The sequence below is a fragment of the Ranitomeya variabilis genome, chromosome 6 (assembly GCF_051348905.1).
Source record: "Ranitomeya variabilis isolate aRanVar5 chromosome 6, aRanVar5.hap1, whole genome shotgun sequence".
Lineage (NCBI taxonomy): Eukaryota > Metazoa > Chordata > Amphibia > Anura > Dendrobatidae > Ranitomeya > Ranitomeya variabilis.
This window is the reverse complement of record NC_135237.1, coordinates 501,760,368-501,782,623: the sequence shown is the minus strand read 5'-3', so window position 1 is coordinate 501,782,623 and position 22,256 is coordinate 501,760,368. Positions and strand designations below refer to the sequence as shown.

At 45.4% G+C, this 22,256-nt stretch overlaps 1 protein-coding gene across 1 annotated transcript in view; it reads left to right on the top strand.

Moving 5' to 3' along the window:
* PIP4P2 (phosphatidylinositol-4,5-bisphosphate 4-phosphatase 2) overlaps positions 1–22,256 on the top strand; it is a 57,059-nt gene that overhangs the window by 11,321 nt on the left and 23,482 nt on the right. The gene's annotated exons all lie outside the window — the stretch shown is intronic.

Below are 22,256 nucleotides of genomic sequence, written 5' to 3'. Positions count from 1 at the left end.
CGCTACCATTTTACCACGTATGTAAACACGGACTAATGGTGAGAGCTGCGCCCACACAGACGGCACTGCAGCTCCTGGTACAATGCAGCTGCTCGCATGTTACACTATGGAGATGCCTTGGACGACGCGTCTAAAGACAGTTTTAATTTGTAAGAAATAATATATATATTTTGCTTTAAAGGGAATCTGTCACCCCAAAATTTGAGTAAAGCTGCTGCTACCGGCATCAGGGGCTTATCTACAGCTTTCTGTAATGCTGTAGATAAGCTCCCAATGTATCCTGAAAGATGAGAAGAACAGTTATATTATACTCACCCAGGGGCGGTCCTGCTGCGGTCCGGGTCCGATTGGTTTCGTGTTCCAGGTCCGGGGCCTCCCATCTTCGTACGATGACGTCCTCTTCTTGTCTTCCTGGTCCAGCGCAGGCGTACTGTACTGCAGTGCGCAGGTGCCGGTGTAACAGGCCAGATTAACCCCCCCGCCCAGAATATATCCGGGGTATAAATTGGACTAGGCCAGATTATACCCCTCTGGGTCAGAATATACACCAGCTGCTGTAGATCAGATTTTTCAGGCTTTTGAGAACCATTGAGTGATATACTCCATAACAGGGCCCCAGGCAGCACACGGGGCCCTAGGTAGCACATGGGGGGCAGAGAAAGCATACGGGGGCCCCAGGCAGCGCACAGGGTGCCAGGCATCACTCAGTGGCCCCAGGCTGCATACAGGATCCCCAGGCAGTGCAGAGGGGCAGAGACATCGCATGGAACTCCAGACAGCGCACAAGGGGGGAGAGACAGTGCGAAAGGGGGGAAGAGACAGGGGGGCCCCAGGCAGCACAGAAGGGGCCCTGCGCGCTGTGTGCTGCCTGGGGCCCCTGTGCGCTGCTGGGGTCCCCTGTATGCTGCCTGGGGCCCTGTGCACTGCTTGGGGTTCCGTGGCTGCCTGGGGCTGCCGTGTGCTGTTTCTGCCTCCCCGTGTGCTGCCTGGGGACCAGTTTGGTGTCTCTGCCCCCATGTGCTGCCTGGGGCCCCTGTGCGCTGCCTGGGGCCCCTGTGCGCTGCCTGGGGCCCCTGTGCGCTGCCTGGGGCCCCTGTGCGCTGTCTGATCTGATCTACAGCAGCTGGGGTATATTCTGGCCCAGAGGGGTATAAACTGGCCTAGGCCACTTTAACCCCGGGTATATTCTGGGTGGGGAGGTTAATCTGGCCTGTTACACCAGGAAAGGTCAGAGAGGCCCAGTACCTGCGCACTGCAGCACTTTGCTCTGACCTCAACAGGGCAAATCAGTACGCCTGCGCTGGAGGCCGCAGCAGGAAGACAAGAAGAGGACGACGTCATTGTATGAAGATGGGAGGCCCCGGACCGCAGCACCCATCGGACCGCAACACCCATCGGACCGCAGCGGGACCGCCCCTGGGTGAGTATAATATAACCTTTATTTCTCATCTTTCAGGATACATCGGGGGCTTATCTACAGCATTACAGAATGCTGTAGATAAGCCCCTGATGATGGTGGCCTTTAAGTTTATAAGCCAATTTTGGGGTGACAGATTCCCTTTAATAATGTGGAACATCATTTTTAAGTAGTTTTCCTTTAAGTAGAATCATCTGGAAAACTAATTATCACGTGTTTAAGATTGATTTCAGTGATCCATTGAGCCCTGAGACACAATACCATCCATGAGTTTATTTGAAAAACAAAACCATTAAATCTTTGACACTTAAATCCAATCACACCGCACGTTCAGGCACATATAGTTCTGCCAAGTAGAGACGCAACTGGATACAAAATCCATCAAAAGGTATTGTTTAAAGGTATTTTCCCAACCACAGGATCAATGATAAATCGACTGCTGAAACCCACTCTATGTGAAAAGGGGGCCCAAAGACCCTTGTGGTCCCTATGGACCATGAATGGAGCAGGGGTCGTCTTTAGACCTTCCATCTTGTTGGTCAGTGTCTCGGCTATCTATTTATCATCTATCTTGTGGATAGGCAATATGATCATGGGAGAACCAGAGTCTTTGTAGCTCCATATTTTCAGAAATGGTAAAAAACCGTCATGTCACATATATCTGTATGTGTGGGGACATTACAGTATATGACCAGATCTGTTCTGACCACGTTTTATCAGAAGGCTCACAAGATGCATTTATGGGATATATTTGTTGCTTTTACAGTAGGCTAAGGCTATGTGCCCACGTTGCAGAATGTTCGCAGACCTTTCCTGAACAAAACTGGACTCCTTTCGCAGGAAATTCGCTCGTGTTTTTTTTTTTTTTTTTCGCTTTTTTTCTGGAGCGTCACACTACTATATTATATTTATATAGTGGCAAATCTGGAGATTTTCCGCAAAATTAATGAACATGCTGCGTTTTTTTCCGCAATGCATTTTTTGTGTGGGAAAAAAAACGCAGCATGGGTACAAAAATTGCGGAATGCATTCTAATAATGGGATGCTTAATGCAAGCTTCTTTTTTTTTTTAGCGTTTTTGCAGCAGAAAATCCTGAACGTGGGCACACAGCCTAAGGAGTGATATTTCTACTTGTGATTAGCCAAGCATGGCATGTCAGGGTGAGGAGACTTGTAGGCCATGCAATTCTCTGGGAAGTGAATTATGGAAACGGTCTCTTCAGAAGAACCATTTGCATACCTGCTTCTACAGCGTATTTATTCTGGAAAAGTATTTAGGAGAACGACCTCTAAATGTTAGTGTATGCTCCCCTGAGGAAGGATGGAGACTGAACAGTAATGTAGCAGGATGCAGTCTCCTCACATGTGGGGTAATAACGTTAAACCATCCCTGGCATTCCCTGGCGTCCAGCTGTGGGCTACTTTTCAGCCTCTCTGCCTTTGTCAGACTAGGAATCATATTGGGGTGGACAGAGAAGCCAATGTGTTCTGGATTCCAGAAATCTCTCAGCCCTCTAACCTTTTTTTTTAAGCTAGTTGTACTAATATATAGATATATATTTATTACTATAAGACCAGTGAAGTGGGAAGTCCAGGCCAAATGACAGACCCCCTCAGTCTCCTCCCGGCATCTTGATTTCAATGGTTGAACACAATGGAATAACGGAGCGGTCGGCTCCCTGCTCCCCCAATCATCCGTGCGTCTGAGTCTCAGTGCTGCAGGCGCAATTACATCACTAGATGACACCACCTGCGCTGTACGTTTTTGTGGTGCACTGGGGGTCCCAAGACCCTTATTCTGCTTGCTGAGATCTCCTATCCAGGTGGAGGATGAGTGAGGAGGTGGCCACACATGAGCTAACTCTCTATTTCCATGTTGCTAAGCTCAGACGACACATTACGTATGTGAACATACATCTGCTGATATCTAGAGCAGCTTCATTTTAAGACGGGGGTTTGAACAGTTTTGATCACGCATTTAAATTATGGAGATGCTTTTTTAATACCTTTTTAGTTTATGGTAAGGTAGGATGGAATTTTAAAGGGGTTGTCTGGTTTTAGGTTACAAGTCTGCAGTCACACAGCGCTGTGAGGATTGTCACCTGGGCAGCGGGTGGACATTTGACCCTCAAGTATGTGATTTGCACACTTCTGGCCACAGTCCTACTAGATGTGTCTGGCCTCGCTCAACATATTTACATTAAGAGAGGCCGTGCACGTCTAGTTGGCACGGGACCTCATGTATGCAAATCGCATACTTATGGTCATACTCCCGCTTCTTCAGACATCGGAGAATCCTCACAGCGCGCCCAGGACTCTAGATGAGTTCAGAGACCTCTAGTAAAAAACAAAAACAAAACCGGTCCTTTATAAATGGAACAAAAATGGTTGCAAAACGTAATGTAAAAGCCTTAGTTTTTAAGGGGTTCCAATCATTGTAGAGATAAACACAGAACTAGAAACTTTAGTTTCCATGTTGCGTCTTTTTTCTCCTTTTGTAACTGATCTGTTTTAATGCTGAATTTGTTATAAACTGATGACAACTGTACATGTGAACAAATCCTTCAATCTACATCTATGTTAGAGGTTTGGCTGTAGTAGTGTATATTGTGACATGTTCAATGTTTTTCTGCTGCAGAAAAACATGGAACATTTAAAAATGTTAAATAATGATGGTACTTGGGGCACAAATTTGTGTGAGCCCAATTGAATGAATTTAGCAATTTGTGTTTACATATTACAGCATTTCAGAGTGCAGCTTTAATTTGTTAGTTACATATTGAGTGGCTTTCTTAACATGCCCATGTTCACATTTTCTTTTCTGATTGGAAGTGCTGGTTATTTTGCTCAATACAATTTTTTTTTTTTTCTAAACGCACCATAGTATATGCAGTATGTAAAATAGGCGGCGGATCAGTGACCTGTCATAAGCCCATACCGATGCATATGTAAGCAGAGCACCACATGAAGACTGAAAATAAAGAATAAACAACAACCAGAAGACGGATTTCATCACTCGGGTATCATTTTAATCAGTATAACAGAGCCAACTTGACAGTGTCTGTAGTTTACTGAGCACAATCCTGCGGACATATTTGCTTTAAGGGTATTGGACTACAGGGGGCTGATTACAAATGCATGTCGCAATTTGCAGATTTATATTTTTAAAATAATTCGAAAACCATGTGTGGAGACACAGGTCAGTGGATGCTCTACTCTGTTAGCCAAAGCCTCATGGACCAGGGATCATCCCACCGAACACCTGCTCTCCTTTTACCATGGGCATAATACTGCTCAGACAACACAGGTTGAGGGCAAAACAGTATGGCAATACTTTATTGAACAACAAAACAGACAACACACAGAACAGTCCCAGCAAAATACCCAAGATGGTGCAAAATTAGTCTCGCCCTTCCGCTGACTTGCCCGGTTAGGAGCAGCTGTGACTTCAGAGCTTCCAGGGCCAACTACACCACCTGTATCATGCACAGAGAGAAGGTAATGACAAGCTTAGGAAGCTGACAATCCATTGAGGTACAAGGTCTGGTGACCGGAGGGTCACATCCTGGATTTTCCAAATGTATCCATGGGTTCAATGATGGTCAATGGAGCAAATGTGTCTCTTTTTTCAGCTGGGGCCATGGTCTCTTAAGCTGGCATCCTGTAGAATGTAAAAAATGGCAGCTATACTGTAGTGATCCTGGCTATGGTTTTGTAAAGAGTCTCTGGTTCTTTGGGTTTCTGGATCTCTTGGCTGTTTTGGTTGTATCTCATTACAAAGCCATATATCCCCTTTTTATAGTTCACAACTGTTGTCCTCCAAGCCATTATCCACAGCTCAAGGGGAATGGGTGATTGTTAACTCACATTGTTTGACTATATTTTTTTAGTTTATCCTTCAATGTTTGCAAGTCAACAGACTGCATGGCCCGGGCCAATGTGTAATCAGCATATTATTAAACGTCATTGTTCAGTGACCCTGCATCCCTGTTTTGCAAAGATAACAGTACAATAAACTGTGTCGATTATAAGAGGTAAATAACAACCATTCGTCCATTCACAAATATCAATTTAACCTACAAGAAGAGTCAACATTTCAAACTCTAGACCAACTGAAGAACAAACACATAAATTAAAAAGTCAACAAATAGATCAGTTAAGACCCCGCTGTGTCGTCACACCATGTAGAATTTCCTTTTAGGGTACTGTATCACTCTGCAACTTTCCAACGATCACGACCAGCGATACGACCTGGCCGTGATCGTTGGAAAGTCGTTGTGTGGTCGCTGGGGAGCTGTCACACAGACGGCTCTCCAGCGACCAACGATGCCGAAGGCCCCGGGTAACCAGGGTAAACATCGGGTTACTAAGCGCAGGGCCGCGCTTAGTAACCCGATGTTTACCCTGGTTACCATCGTAAAAGTAAAAAACAAACAAACAGTACATACTCACATTCCGGTGTCCGTCAGGTCCCTTGCAGTCTGCTTCCCGCTGTGACTGAGTGCCGCCGTAAAGTGAAAGCAGAGCACAGCGGTGATGTCACCGCTGTGCTCTGCTCTTACTTTACGGCCGGCAGTCAGTCAATGCAGGAAGCAGACTGCAAGGGACCTGACAGACACCGGAATGTGAGTATGTACTGTTTGTTTTTTTTTACTTTTACGATGGTAACCAGGGTAAACATCGGGTTACTAAGCGCGCCCCTGCGCTTAGTAACCCGATGTTTACCCTGGTTACAAGCGAACGCATCGTTGGATCGGTGTCACACACACCGATCCAACGATGAGAGCGGGAGATCCAGCGATGAAAGTAAGTTCCAAACGATCTGCTACGACGTACGATTCTCAGCAGGGTCCCTGATCGCTGCTGCGTGTCAGACACAGCGATATCGTATGGATATCGCTGGAACGTCACGGATCGTACCGTCGTAGCGACAAAAGTGCCACTGTGAGACAGTACCCTTACACTTCACAAATACTTGCTACTTTGGCATATCACTTAAATCCCAATATAATACATTTTAAGTTTGTGGGTGTAATGTGAAAAAAATTTGGAAAATGACACAATATGAACACTTTTTTAAGGCATTGTACATTCTTCAGCATTTAAATATTTTCCAGCCAAACCCACTATGTCTTCTAGTGAGGTCTGATTACTTTTCAGGGACTTATAGACTTTCATTGCGGATTTTGATCCAACCCTGTATCAAAATTGGACATTTTTTTTTTTTTTACTTCTATGGACAGCTCAGTTCTCGAAAAATCACGGACACTTGTATAACTCCAGTAGACTATCATGAGTATGAGTGCTATCTGTGGAAACTACAGGTATGGATCGTATGAGAATGAGCCCTAACAGTCAAAATCGACCCTTTAAAGGGTCTTCTCAGGACAATCCGTGAAAAATGTACAGCACTAGGATGCCTTGGACCCAATGATGTGAATCCTTGAATATGATCAGATTTGTCCCTGGTTTATTATGGTTACATTTTCTATCCCGGAATAACACTGATTAGAACATGAACCTGAAAAATAGAGCTATAAACTATGTCTAAGGCTGGTTACACATTTGCATTGGGCAGAGCTGCGAATGTGTGCGGATGCCTCCGCATGCGTCGATATAACGCCTCAATGACCGCAACAAAATGCAACATGTGTTTGGCGCAGTGTCATAACGACGCATGCGGAGGCATCCGCACACATTCACATGGCCTGCGTACCCAATGTTAAAGATAGGTACAGCAGGGCGAATGCCGACATAGGCGGAGCTGAATCGAAGGGGTGTGGCAGTGGGCGGGGCTTAACGGAGGAAGTACACAGCCCTCCGCAGCTCTGCCCAACGCAAATATGAAACCAGACTTAGAGGTAGAAAAAGTTTTATTTCCAATCTGATTGTCACATTAGTTAGCATCTTGACATTCAATGGCGTATCTGGGGGGGCATCTGGGGCATGTGACCCGGGCTCAGCCAGCAGGAGGCGCAGTTAGGCCCCCTAATGCGGCAGTCTGAAGTGTCTCCCTCGGCGACTGCGTTCTGCCACCTATCGGACTAGGAGTCGGTAGTCGACTCAGCAGCTGACAGCCGGCACAGAGAAGCTACAGTGCGCCGGCTCCCAGTGTTCAATAGTACTAGTGTGTAACAGACATGAGTACAATTGAAGCTCTGACCTTGGGGTCAGAGCGATGCCAGCAGTGTGATCATGTCATGTGATCACGCTGCTGACATCACTCGCCGACACTGCAGAGGTGCAGATGGGTGGTAAGTGCTCCACATTAGTGGAGCTGAAGATACTGAAGATGGGGTTTGGGGGGTAATTTACTGGGTGGTGTTTACTGGGGGAGGTTGTGTATTTAGTGTGTGTGTGTGTGTGTGGGGGTGTATTTACTGTGGGGAGATTTACTGTGATGGGTTTTTTAGTGTAATGGGGCTGGGTCAGATTCCATATAACTGCGTATGATTTGAGGACACAAAATTGGGGAGCGACAGGTGCACACACTATGGGGAGCGTAAGAGATTTGAAGACACGGTATGAGGAGGAAGGTATGAGATGGGGGCATGTATGGGGGAAGGGTGCAGACACAGTATGGTGAGTGGTAGTATGGGTGCGGACACAGTATGGGGGGTTGTAGGGATGTGTGAGGCAGTTGGAAAGTGAGCGGGTAAATGTATGAGGGAGGGGGGAAAAGTGTGAGTAGGCACAGAATAGAGACTGAGTAGTGTGGGGAGTGTAACATGGGACAACAGTGTAAGGGCTGTTGTGAATTCTGCTCTTGGGTTCCCTCCGGTGGTTGTTGGTAGTAATGCAGTTGTCCCTGGGTTGCAATCCTGGGCAGGTGTCCCTGCTGATTGCAGCTCTGACTGGGATGTTTAGGTGTGCAGGATTCATTAGCCCTTGCCAGTTGTCCATTGTTCTTGGAGGTTTTGCATCTCTGTCTGGTTCCTCCTGCCCTGCTGCCAAATCAGCAAAGATAAGTGTCTGGTTTTGTTTCTACAGCACACATGCTGTGTGCTTTACAATTCAGTACTATTCAATGTTTTTTCTTGTCCAGCTTAGACTGTGTTTGGATATTTCAGTCAAGTTGGATTCTCAGGAGATGCAGATATACATTCCATGTCTTTAGTTAGATGGTGGAATTTTTGTATTATCTGCTGTGGATATTTTTAGGGTTTTAATACTGACCGCTTAGTATTCTGTCCTATCCTTTCCTATTTAGCTAGCGTGGCCTCTTTTGCTAAATCCTGATTTCTGCCTGCGTGTGTCTTTCCTCTAATACTCACAGTCAATATTTGTGGGGGGCTGCCTATCCTTTGGGGTTCTGCTCTGAGGCAAGATAGAATTCCCATTTCCATCTATAGGGGTATTTAGTCCTCCGGCTGTGTCGAGGTGTCTAGGATGTGTTAGGTACACCCCACGGCTACTTCTAGTTGCGGTGACAGTTTAGGATTTGCAGTCAGTACAGATTCCACCTACTCCTGAGAAAGTCTCATGTGGCTCCAAGGTCACCGGATCACAACAAAGGGCACAGCCAGAAGGTGACAGTATACCAAGGGGGATGATGACTGGGCACAGTTTAGAGACTGGGCCCTATAGGGGGGACTCAGTGTGAGAGAACAGTGTGAAGAGGGGGCCCAGTATGGAAAGGAGGGAGCAGTGTGGAGAGCATGTACCATAAGAGGGACAGCATGGGGTCATTTTTTGTGCAATATAGTGAGGGCCAATTATTTACTCAGGGGCTCAGCACAGGGCAGACATTTCTATATGGGAGCATTATAATGACACTGCTATCTTTAAGAGCGTCGTGTGCCCATGCGCTGCACAAAGACCTGAGAAGATGGAAGTTTGCAGAGATGGCTGTGGATGAGAAGACTCATGGAGTCTGGACAAGATGAAGAAGAAAAGGAGAATGACTCCAGAGACAACGTCCTCTATAAGGTACCTGGATGTAATTTTTTTTTTTTTTTGTGATACTGACTTCTCATGTTTTTATTTAAGAGCATTAAAGGGGTTGTCCAAGTTTGTGATGAGTCTGCAGTCATTCCATGTGACTGCAGACTTCTGAAATCTCGCAGTGCGTACTGCACGCTGTCAGGATTCTCTGGTGCCGGTGATTTGCATACATGTGGTCATGTGCTGACTAGACATTCGTGGCCTCACTCAATGAAAATGAATTGAGCGAGGTCGGGCAAGTCTAGTCGGAATGTGGCCAGAAGTATCCAAATCACATACTTGTGCAAGGGAGAATCGTAAAAGTGAGCAGTGCATGCACTGGGAGAATTCAGAAGCCTGCAGCCACCTATAGTGACTGCAGTTTTTCACCTAAAACCTGGATGCACCCTATAATTCTAAAATGAAGCCCTGCAGCCAATCCCAACAGTGTGTAATATCCTCACTTTCAGGATTCTGCTCTGCTTGATGGTTCCACCGGTTATCACATGGCCGCTTCACTCATATGCGACTTTCATACTTGCGCTGTTACGTGACAATGAGCTTCTCTCAGTTTTTCACTGGACATTGAATTAGGGAGAGCAGCTCATCGGCACGTGACTAAGTGTGCACATCGCATATGTGCTTGGGGGGCACAAACTGAATTCTTGCCCCGGGTGCCAGAAAATCTAGATACATCTCTGATGACATGGATCTTGTACAAAAGTCACCTCGTAAAAAGAGCAATCGCACTTAATTGATGGCTGCTTGGGGCCATTTTTTTAGGAATTGGTTGCTGTGGTGTTTCTGTTAATTAGCACTTTGTATCCATTGTTAGAAATTAAGACTTCACCAAAGATTTAAAAGGAATCTGTCATCAGGTTTTAGCTATTTTATCTGACAGCACCAAAATACAGCTCTGACAAAAATTAAGAGACCACTGCAAAATGTTCAGGTTGTCTGATTTTTCTCTTTATAGGTATATTTTTGAATAAAATGTAAATTGTTCATTTATTCTATAAACTTCTGACATGCCTCGGAATTTCCAAGCAATAATTTATTTTTTTTTCTGACAAAGAAAAATGGTCAAAATTTAAAAAAAACAAAACAAAAAACCGCCAGTGCTTTCAGACCTCAAATAATGCAAAGAAAACAAGTTCATAATCATTTAGAAAGAACAATACTAATGTTTTAACTCAGGAAGAGTTCAGAAATCAATATTTTGCAGAATAACAATGATTTTTAATCCCAGCTTTCATGTGTCTTGGCATGCTTTCCACCAGTTTTTCACACTGCTTCTGGCACAAAAATGTAAGCAGTTCTTCTTTGTTTGATGGCTTGTGACTATGCATCATCCTTTTGATTACATTCCAGAGGTTTTCAATGGGGTTCATGTCTGGGGATTGGGCTGCCCATGACAGGGTTTTGATGTGGTGGTCTTAGTTTTTGCCAGAGCTGTATATGGCAAGACAGCCTGATTCTAGAGATGTATCACATATTCGGCTGTGTTGTAGTTTCAATGCAACCAGTGTTTATCAGCAAGAGATTATCATTGCCTTACTAGGATTCATGTGCAGACCAGTCCAGCTAATTTGTGTAACCCCAACCCCACCACTGATTGGCTGTTTGTTGACCATGTATACAGGAAGCTGCCAATCAGTAGTGTGGGCGGGGTTATAGACGGCTCAGCATTCATAGCACTGCTTCATCCACAGCGGAGAAAACAGGGATTCTAGTAAAACTACAACAAGCAGCCCAGTAAGTGACACATTGCTGGATTCAGGATCTCAGCCCCTACATCATGCTCCTCTCAGATTACATAGCAAAAAGCTGCTGACGAATGGATTTCCTTCAAGAAAATGAAAAGACCGAATAGTGAAATTCTATTAGTTTTGCTCTGAGGAGCCCATGGCAATAATGAACGTTATGTTATGAAAATCTGTGATCAATTGGATTTTTTTCTTTTTTAGTTTGAGGTTCAGTTTGAGCAATGGCCCCTTCTCCTCTTTAGTACCCCGGGTGGAGATCTGTACATTTCTCTTTTGGATTTATTACAAGTATTGTCATTTAACAAGAAATAAAGGCCGATTCCGCACAGTCACATTCCATGTATGACTCCAAGCTTCAGCGTTAAAATGGTCAACGGAAAGATTTCTGCCGCACCATTACCGCTGTGTAAATCTGATCGCTAGTTATTCTTACGCTTTGCATTGTGCTGTTAATTTAGGCATATACAATAGTAATAATAGAGTCCTGGATGTTTCGCCCGGGTCTGCACCGCTACACTCGGGTTGTGGCCAAAGTCCAGCACAACGCACCCGAAAGTCACACGGACACGCTTTTTGCTGCTGTCATTTACAAACTGTGCTTGTGCGGCTTTGTGGCCCGTACCTAGTTGATAGTCTTTAAAGTGATCTTCCAATGCTAAGGCCATGTTCACATCACATGTGTCGGCCAGCGTCCAAACCTAACTACTGTGTGTATATTACTCACTGTCGGCATTTGGCAAGAAGAGGTGCTGGTCCTGGGGTGGAAAATCTGTTTGAGGCTACGTTCCCACTATGCATTTTTGGTGCGTTTTTGATGTTGCAGATTTTCTGCACCTATCATGTAAATTAACTATCACATTTTGTCTCTTGTTGGCACGTCCTGATATATATATATATATATATATATATATATATATATATATATATATATATATATATATATATATATATATATATATATATATATATATATATATATATATATATATATATATATATATACTTTGTTTTTTGATACTTCCTGGTATTTGGTTTTGAGAACTTTATGGACAGTCATATGCGAAAAAAGACAAGTTCACCTGTGGTTGCTGCTTCTTCTCGTGTGTGCTGCCACGCTGGTCCTCCATACAGAGCGGGTGGCGCATGAGCAGATTGAATTCATCGCTTGCCGAAAGATGCCACCGTGCATGTGCCCGCCACTGGCGCCATTTTGTTGTAGACCAATTTTTTTTTTTTTTATGAAGACATGCTACCTATTGTGCAGGCACAGCATTTAGAATAGGAGGCAGGTCTCTGACGGTTCGGTGACCTGTCATTTCAGCACAAAATAATGACAATGAGGCCAGACCACCAAGAAAAGAAAAGCATATCACTCACTTCAAACAAGGATTACACAAGAACCACAAGACTGATTTCTTCACCCCAGGTATCAATTTAGTCAGTAGAACGGCACCAACCTGACAGTGTCTGTAGCTTACTTAGCAAAATCCTGCTGGCAGCCTCTCTTGAAACTGAGTTGGTACTGTTCCACTGATTCTGGATAAGTTGGTTACCCCACCCCAAAAGGAGATTTGTCTAACGTGACCATGCTGAGAACCCCCACAGTTGCCCCTTCTTTTTCTGCTATTGAAGCGCTGGAACCCACAAAGCACATCACTTGTAATGTAGTCGGGGGGGTCTGGTGCTCCGACCCCACTGCACTGCGGCCCTCCTGTGTTCTGGGACCTTCTCTGTGGGCGTTTGCTTTTCTGCTTTATGGTGTCACTTTCACCACATGCTGGACAAACGTGTACACTTTATTATGCAGGTCATGGGATGGATGCGGCAATACCATTGATGTAAGGATGCTTTCACTGTGCATTCAGGCACCTGTTCAGTGGTCTTGTTGGGACTTATGTCTGAACCCCCCACAAAACAGGATTCGGGAGTACAATGGTGCAAAAGAACAAACATGCAGTCTGTCAGGCATAATTTTATGGCGTATTTGCCTACTAGAGGCGGACACTCATATATGTAGCAGTCTGTGTCTGGGAGTCCTGTTGTGAATTCTGCTCTTGGGCTCCCGCCGGTGGTTGTTGGTGGTAGTGCAGTTGTCTTGGAGTTGTAATCCGGGCAGGTGTTTCTGCTGATTGCAGCTCTATTAGGTATTTAGGTGTGCAGGATCCATGAGTCTGTGCCAGTTGTCCATTGTACTTGGAGGGATTGCATCTCTCTCTGGCTCCTCATGCCCTGCTGCCAATTCAGCTAAGATAAGTGTCTGTTTTTTTGTCTCTGTGCACACATGCAGTGTGCTTTGCAATTCAGTGCAATTTATTGTTTTTTTGTCCAGCTTAGACTTTGTTTGGATTTTTCAGTCATGCTGGATTCTCAGGAGATGCAGATATACTTTCTATGTCTTTAGTTAGATGTGGAATATTTGTATTATCTGCTGTGGATATTTTTAGGATTTTAATACTGACCGCTTAAGAATTCTGTCCTATCCTTTTCTATTTAGCTAGAAGTGCCTCTTTGCTAAATCCTGTTTTTCTGCCTGCGTGTGTCTTTCCTCTTATACTCACAGTCAATATTTGTGGGGGGCTGCCTATCCTTTGGGGTTCTGCTCTGAGGCAAGATAGAATTCCCATTTCCATCTATAGGGGTATTTAGTCTTCCGGCTGTGTCGAGATGTCTAGGACGTGTTAGGTACATCCCACGGCTACTTCTAGTTGCGGTGTTAGTTTAGGGTTTGCGGTCAGTACAGGTACCACCTACTCCTGAGAAAGTCTCTCATGCGGCTCCAAGGTCACCAGATCATAAGAGTCCGTCTCCAGTATGTGTACACACCCAAAAATGATGCACAACCGCACTCGTTCATTCTGTCGGCACCATTATAGTCATTGGCGCATACGCTCGAATCCTGTTTTGCTGGGGGTTCGGGCATAAGCCCCAATGGGACCAATGAAAGGGTTGAAAGCATCCTAAAGTAATTGCTTTTTTTTTGTCTGAGAAGGGAATTTATTTAAACATGCAGTCCTATGATCACTTCTTTAATACACTCCAATGACCCTGTATTTCAGAGCACTATTCTGGTCAGTGTAAGCCCACGTTCACACAGTATTCAGTATTTTACCTCAGTATTTGTAAGCTAAAACCAAGAGTGGAATAATCAGAGGAAAAGTATAATAGAAACATGTCCCCACTTCTGTATTTATCACCCACTCCTGGTTTTGGCTTACAAATACTGAGGTAAAATACTGACCAAATATTGAAGGTGTGAACGTGGCCTTAAGCCGATGGGCAGTGGTTTGATCCCTCCTGTGTAAGCCATGGTTGGCTTTGATCACGGCATATGAAAGGTTTACCAGTCTACATCAAAGTGCAGCAGGGTGTTGGCAGTGTGGTAAACCTTCCTTCTAATTTTAGATTTTCCTCTAAAATCACAGGTATTTTTCACATTTATTATTTTTAATGATTACTGAGATTACATGATTATAAACCAGATTTCATTGAAAATCAATGTGCAAATGGATGCATAATCCTGATACTATATTGTAAGCATGTGGGCCCATTCCAGTCCAATAGTTCTACCATGACAGAAGAGCCTAGCTGCTTTGAAGGTGTTGGAGGGCGACATTACCTCTTGGGCCCCTGTGCGACTGCACATGCTGCACCAATGATATGTCCGCCCCTGACTTTAGGACTCCAGCAAAAGAGTCTGAGCGTTTGTGTCCAAGTGTATCTAGACTGTATCCAGCCAGCCTTACAGCTGCAGCTTGTACTGAGCAGTGTGAGATCTCAGCTGCATCAGCCAGGAGGAGGGACACTGAGGAGCTGTTTGTCAGGATGGGTGGGTGAGATTTGGCTGTATAATCCTTTAGGAAATTTAACTCATTCTGACATGGATTGTCAGCGTAAATACATCATTATCAGGTCTATGAGTTCTGTTTAGTATGGAGTTTGTATTGTGGAATTAGGCGACAGATCCAAATTAATATAATAATCCATCCCTTATACACCTAACCTATACTAATACTTTGCATATAAACCAGTCCTCTAATTTAACAGGACCGTGCTTTAGGGCGACATCTCTATTTTTCATCTCCCTTCCCATATACTGCAGTCAGTGTGTTGTGTTATTCTTCCCTCCCAGAGCTGCCGGCTCCATCACCTTCCTCGTGTCACAAAATACTAAAATGATTTTCGCAGACTATCGCCCGAGTCCCTATTGTCTGCCTTCCACCCCCGCTGACGATAATGACATGTGAATTCTTGTCAGTTTAATAGACGGCCAGAATGTGATTTATATTCAGAGGAGTGGGAAGGACACAATGGAGATCTGAATTTTTTTTTCATCAAAGATGCAGTAAAGGGGTTTTCCAGTTTTAATGAAAATGAAGATTTATCAGTTGCAATTTTCTAATAAACCTCCTTTGCTTTTGAGATCTGTTTTCTGTCGGTAAATGGAAATATTCTTGCTTTCCTTTTAAAGGGAACCTGTCACACCCCCCCCCCCCCCCCCCCCCCCTAGGCGTTAGTAACTAAAAGAGCCACAAGGTGCACTAATGCTGGATTCTGACAAGGTGGCTCTTTTAGTTCGGGTCCCTGACACTGCTGCGATAATCGCTTTTGAAATTTGTCCCTCATACCTGTGAAATCGCCCCGGGGCAGGCCTTTTCCCCCCCTAATCCAGATTCCTCACAGCCATCACTCATGGCCTCTGCACACCTCCTCTTCCTTCAGTAGCGTACCCGTCGCCTGCGCTGTAAGTTCGAAGGGCAGCGCAGCTGCGCATGCCCCCCCCAAAATAAAATAAATAAATAAATGGCGCAGGTGCCAGGGACGCTGCTGAAGGAAGAGGAGGCGGTGCCCGGCGGCAAGAGAGGCCATGAGTGACGGCTGTGAGGCATTTGGATTAGGGGGGAGAGACCTGCCCCCCGGACGATTTCACAGGTATGAGGGATAAATTTCAAAAGCGATTATCGCAGCAGTGCCAGGGACCCGAACTAAAAGAGCCACCTTGTCAGAATGCAGCATTAGTGCAGCACAAGGTGGCTTAGTTACAAACGCCTGGGGGGTGACAGGTTCCCTTTAAAGTCTTTAAAAGAAATGTCCAAACATAATTCTGCTCCGGAGCACCGCTCTCTATTCTATGATTGCACTGAGTTTTGTATTCTGTTATTATAGCATCTGATGGTAAATATAAAGAGGTTATCAGTGGACGTACATAAAAGGCTGTCCGGTAGTGATGAGCGAATAGCACTGTTGCTTTGGTGATCTCCGAGTATTTGTCAGTGCTGGGAGATTGTTTTCCTTGCCTCAGCTGCATGAATTACCACTGCTGGACAGCCTGAATACATGTGGGAATTCCCTAACAGAAAGGCATTCCTCACATGTATTCAGCCTGTCTAGCAGCCGTAAATCATGCAGCTGAGGCGACAAAAACTAAATTTCCAAACACATCCAATTACTCGGAGATCACCCGAGCATGCTCGGGAAAACCCAAGCAACGAGTATACTCGCTCATCACTACTATCCGGCCTTGGGGTACAAGTCTGCAGTCTCTTTGTGACGGCAGATCTGTGCATCCTTGTAGCGAGATGTGAGGGTTCTCCGGGACTGGCATCGTGAGAATCGAAAATGGCAAAACTGCTTTCTACAAGAAATGTAAAGATTTACTCAGCAGTATAGCTCCTTTACATACGTGCTATTAGTTTGGGGTATAAAATGCTGATGACCGATTCTGTTTAAAGAGACTTTCTCAGCACAAAATGACTGTTCAAACCAAGCACAGGTGCCAAGTGCAGCATGGTGTGGCCAAACGTACTACACCTTCCCACCGGCTTGTTTTCCCTCAATCTCCTCCCTCCTCTACTTTGACTGTTCTGACTTGATAGTCAAAGAAGGGTGGATGTTGTGAAATTGGATTCTGGGCTCCCCCGGTGGCCACTTGTGGAATTGTACTTGTGTGCATCATCCCCTCTGTTCACCTGCTCCTATCAGGATGTGGGAGTCGCTATATAACCTTGCTCCTCTGTCAGTTTCATGCCGGTCAACAATGTAATCAGAAGCCTTTCTGTGCATGTTCCTGCTACTAGACAACTCCCAGCTAAGTTGGACTTTTGTCCTTGTGTGTTTTTGCATTTTGTTCCTGTTCACAGCTGCTGTTTCGTTACTGTGTCTGGAAAGCTCTTGTGAGCGGAAATTGCCACTCTGGTGTTATGAGTTAATGCTAGAGTCTTAAAGTAATTTCTGGATGGTGTTTTGATAGGGTTTTCTGCTGACCATGAAAGTGCCCTTTCTGTCTTCTTGCTATCTAGTAAGCGGACCTCGATTTTTGCTAAACCTATTTTCATACTACGTTTGTCATTTCATCTAAAATCACCGCCAATATATGTGGGGGCCTCTGTCTGCCTTTTGGGAAAATTTCTCTAGAGGTGAGCCAGGACTGTCTTTTCCTCTGCTAGGATTAGGTAGTTCTCCGGCTGGCGCTGGGCATCTAGGGATAAAAAAACGTAGGCATGCTACCCGGCCACTTCTAGTTGTGCGGCAGGTTTAGTTCATGGTCAGTATAGTTTCCATCTTCCAAGAGCTAGTTCTCATATATGCTGGGCTATGTTCTCTCGCCATTGGGAATCATGACAGTTTGACCGGCCCAAAAAAAAGGGTTAAATTACTGGCTGAGAAAGGAGAGAAAAAAGAAGTCTGCTACAATTTTTTTTTTTTTTTTTTTCCTCTAGTTCTGAGTGTGCTCTTAATTGAATCACTTGCTAGTCTGCCTATACTGCAGCCTTCCTCTCTTTCTCTCCTTCTTATCCTTGAATGGCTCTGTGTTCACCTGTTTCAAATGGATCTTCAGAGTGTAGTTACAGGTTTGAATAATCTCGCCACAAAGGTACAAAATTTGCAAGATTTCGTTGTTCATGCACCTATGTCTGAGCCTAGAATTCCTTTGCCTGAATTCTTCTCGGGGAATAGATCTCACTTTCAAAATTTTAAAAATAATTGCAAATTGTTTTTGTCCCTGAAGTCTCGCTCTGCCGGAGACCCTGCACAGCAGGTCAGGATTGTAATTTCCTTGCTCCGGGGCGACCCTCAAGACTGGGCTTTTGCATTGGCACCAGGGGATCCTGCGTTGCTCAATGTGGATGCGTTTTTTCTGGCCTTGGGGTTGCTTTATGAGGAACCTCATTTAGAGCTTCAGGCGGAAAAGGCCTTGATGTCCTTGTCTCAGGGGCAAGATGAAGCTGAAATATACTGCCAAAAATTCCGCAAATGGTCTGTGCTTACTCAGTGGAATGAGTGCGCCCTGGCGGCGATTTTCAGAGAAGGTCTCTCTGATGCCATTAAGGATGTTATGGTGGGGTTCCCTGTGCCTGCGAGTCTGAATGAGTCCATGACGATGGCTATTCAGATCGATAGGCGTCTGCGGGAGCGCAAACCTGTGCACCATTTGGCGGTGTCTACTGAGAAAACGCCAGAAAATATGCAATGTGATAGAATTCTGTCCAGAAGCGAGCGGCAGAATTTTAGACGAAAAAATGGGTTGTGCTTCTATTGTGGTGATTCAACTCATGTTATATCAGCATGCTTTAAGCGTACTAAGAAGCCTGACAAGTCTGTTTCAATTAGCACTTTACAGTCTAAGTTTATTCTATCTGTGACCCTGATTTGTTCTTTGTCATCTATTACCGCGGACGCCTATGTCGACTCTGGCGCTGCTTTGAGTCTTATGGATTGGTCCTTTGCCAAACGCTGTGGGTATGATTTGGAGCCATTGGAGGCTCCGATACCTCTGAAAGGGATTGACTCCACCCCATTGGCTAGTAATAAACCACAATACTGGACACAAGTGACTATGCGTGTTAATCCGGATCACCAGGAGGTTATTCGCTTTCTGGTGCTGTATAATCTACATGATGTTTTGGTGCTGGGATTGCCATGGCTGCAATCTCATAACCCAGTCCTCGACTGGAGAGCTATGTCTGTGTTAAGCTGGGGATGTAAAGGAACTCATGGGGACGTACCTTTGGTTTCCATTTCATCATCTATTCCCTCTGAGATTCCTGAATTCTTGTCTGACTTTCGTGACGTTTTTGAAGAACCCAAGGTTGGTTCACTACCTCCGCACCGGGAGTGCGATTGTGCCATAGACTTGATCCCGGGTAGTAAATACCCTAAGGGTCGTTTATTTAATCTGTCTGTGCCTGAACACGCGGCTATGCGAGAATATATAAAGGAGTCCTTGGAAAAGGGACATATTCGTCCTTCGTCATCTCCCTTAGGAGCCGGTTTTTTCTTTGTGTCTAAGAAAGACGGCTCTTTGAGGCCGTGTATTGATTATCGACTTTTGAATAAAATCACGGTTAAATATCAATATCCGTTACCACTGCTTACTGATTTGTTTGCTCGTATAAAGGGGGCCAAGTGGTTCTCTAAGATTGATCTCCGTGGGGCGTATAATTTGGTGCGAATCAAGCAGGGGGATGAGTGGAAAACCGCATTTAATACGCCCGAGGGCCATTTTGAGTATTTGGTGATGCCTTTTGGTCTTTCAAATGCCCCTTCAGTCTTCCAGTCCTTTATGCATGACATTTTCCGCGATTATTTGGACAAATTTATGATTGTGTATCTGGATGATATTCTGATTTTTTTCGGATGACTGGGACTCTCATGTCCAGCAGGTCAGGAGGGTTTTTCAGGTTTTGCGGTCTAATTCCTTGTGTGTGAAGGGTTCTAAGTGTGTTTTTGGGGTTCAAAAGATTTCCTTCTTGGGATACATTTTTTTCCCCCTCTTCCATTGAGATGGATCCTGTCAAGGTTCAGGCTATTGGTGATTGGACGCAACCCTCTTCTCTTAAGAGTCTTCAGAAATTTTTGGGCTTTGCTAACTTTTATCGTCGATTTATTGCTGGTTTTTCTGATGTTGTAAAACCATTGACTGATTTGACTAAGAAGGGTGCTGATGTTGCTGATTGGTCCCCTGATGCTGTGGAGGCCTTTGGGGAGCTCAAGCGCCGCTTTTCTTCCGCCCCAGTGTTGCGTCAGCCTGATGTTGCTCTTCCTTTTCAGGTTGAGGTCGACGCTTCTGAAATCGGAGCTGGGGCGGTGTTGTCGCAGAGAAGTTCCGACTGCTCCGTGATGAGACCTTGTGCTTTTTTTTTCCCGTAAATTTTCGCCCGCCGAGCGGAATTATGATATTGGGAATCGGGAGCTTTTGGCCATGAAGTGGGCTTTTGAGGAGTGGCGTCACTGGCTTGAGGGGGCCAGACATCAGGTGGTGGTATTGACTGACCACAAAAATTTAATTTACCTTGAGTCTGCCAGGCGCCTGAATCCTAGACAGGCGCGCTGGTCGTTGTTTTTCTCTCGGTTTAATTTTGTGGTGTCTTACCTACCGGGTTCTAAGAATGTTAAGGCGGATGCCCTTTCTAGGAGTTTTGAGCCTGACTCCCCTGGTAATTCTGAGCCCACAGGTATCCTTAAAGATGGAGTGATATTGTCTGCCGTTTCTCCAGACCTGCGGCGGGCCTTGCAGGAGTTTCAGGCGGATAGACCTGATCGTTGCCCACCTGGTAGACTGTTTGTTCCTGATGATTGGACCAGTAAAGTCATCTCTGAGGTTCATTCTTCTGCGTTGGCAGGTCATCCTGGAATCTTTGGTACCAGGGATTTGGTGGCAAGGTCCTTCTGGTGGCCTTCCCTGTCACGAGATGTGCGAGGCTTTGTGCAGTCTTGTGACGTTTGTGCTCGGGCCAAGCCTTGTTGTTCTCGGGCTAGTGGATTGTTGTTACCCTTGCCTATCCCGAAGAGGCCTTGGACGCACATCTCGATGGATTTTATTTCGGATCTGCCTGTTTCTCATAAGATGTCTGTCATCTGGGTGGTGTGTGACCGTTTCTCTAAGATGGTCCATCTGGTTCCCTTGCCTAAGTTGCCTTCTTCTTCCGAGTTGGTTCCTCTGTTTTTTCAAAATGTTGTTCGTTTGCATGGTATTCCGGAGAATATAGTTTCTGACAGAGGGACCCAATTCGTGTCTAGATTTTGGCGGGCATTCTGTGCTAGGATGGGCATAGATTTGTCTTTTTCGTCTGCTTTCCATCCTCAGACTAATGGCCAGACCGAGCGGACTAATCAGACCTTGGAGACATATTTGAGGTGTTTTGTGTCTGCGGATCAGGATGATTGGGTTGCTTTTTTGCCTTTGGCGGAGTTCGCCCTCAATAATCGGGCCAGCTCTGCCACCTTGGTGTCCCCGTTTTTCTGTAATTCGGGGTTTCATCCTCGATTTTCCTCCGGTCAAGTGGAATCTTCGGATTGTCCTGGAGTGGATGCTGTGGTGGAGAGGTTGCATCAGATTTGGGGGCAGGTGGTGGACAATTTGAAGTTGTCCCAGGAGAAGACTCAGCTTTTTGCCAACCGCCGTCGTCGTGTTGGTCCTCGGCTTTGTGTTGGGGACTTGGTGTGGTTGTCTTCTCGTTTTGTCCCTATGAGGGTTTCTTCTCCTAAGTTTAAGCCTCGGTTCATCGGCCCGTACAAGATATTGGAGATTCTTAACCCTGTGTCCTTCCGTTTGGACCTCCCTGCATCCTTTTCGATTCATAATGTTTTTCATCGGTCATTGTTGCGCAGGTATGAGGTACCGGCTGTGCCTTCCGTTGAGCCTCCTGCTCCGGTGTTGGTTGAGGGTGAGTTGGAGTACGTTGTGGAAAAGATCTTGGACTCTCGTGTTTCCAGACGGAAACTCCAGTATCTGGTCAAATGGAAGGGATACGGTCAGGAGGATAATTCTTGGGTCACTGCCTCTGATGTTCATGCCTCCGATCTTGTCCGTGCCTTTCATAGGGCTCATCCTGATCGCCCTGGTGGTTCTGGTGAGGGTTCGGTGCCCCCTCCTCGAGGGGGGGGTACTGTTGTGAAATTGGATTCTGGGCTCCCCCGGTGGCCACTTGTGGAATTGTACTTGTGTGCATCATCCCCTCTGTTCACCTGCTCCTATCAGGATGTGGGAGTCGCTATATAACCTTGCTCCTCTGTCAGTTTCATGCCGGTCAACAATGTAATCAGAAGCCTTTCTGTGCATGTTCCTGCTACTAGACAACTCCCAGCTAAGTTGGACTTTTGTCCTTGTGTGTTTTTGCATTTTGTTCCTGTTCACAGCTGCTGTTTCGTTA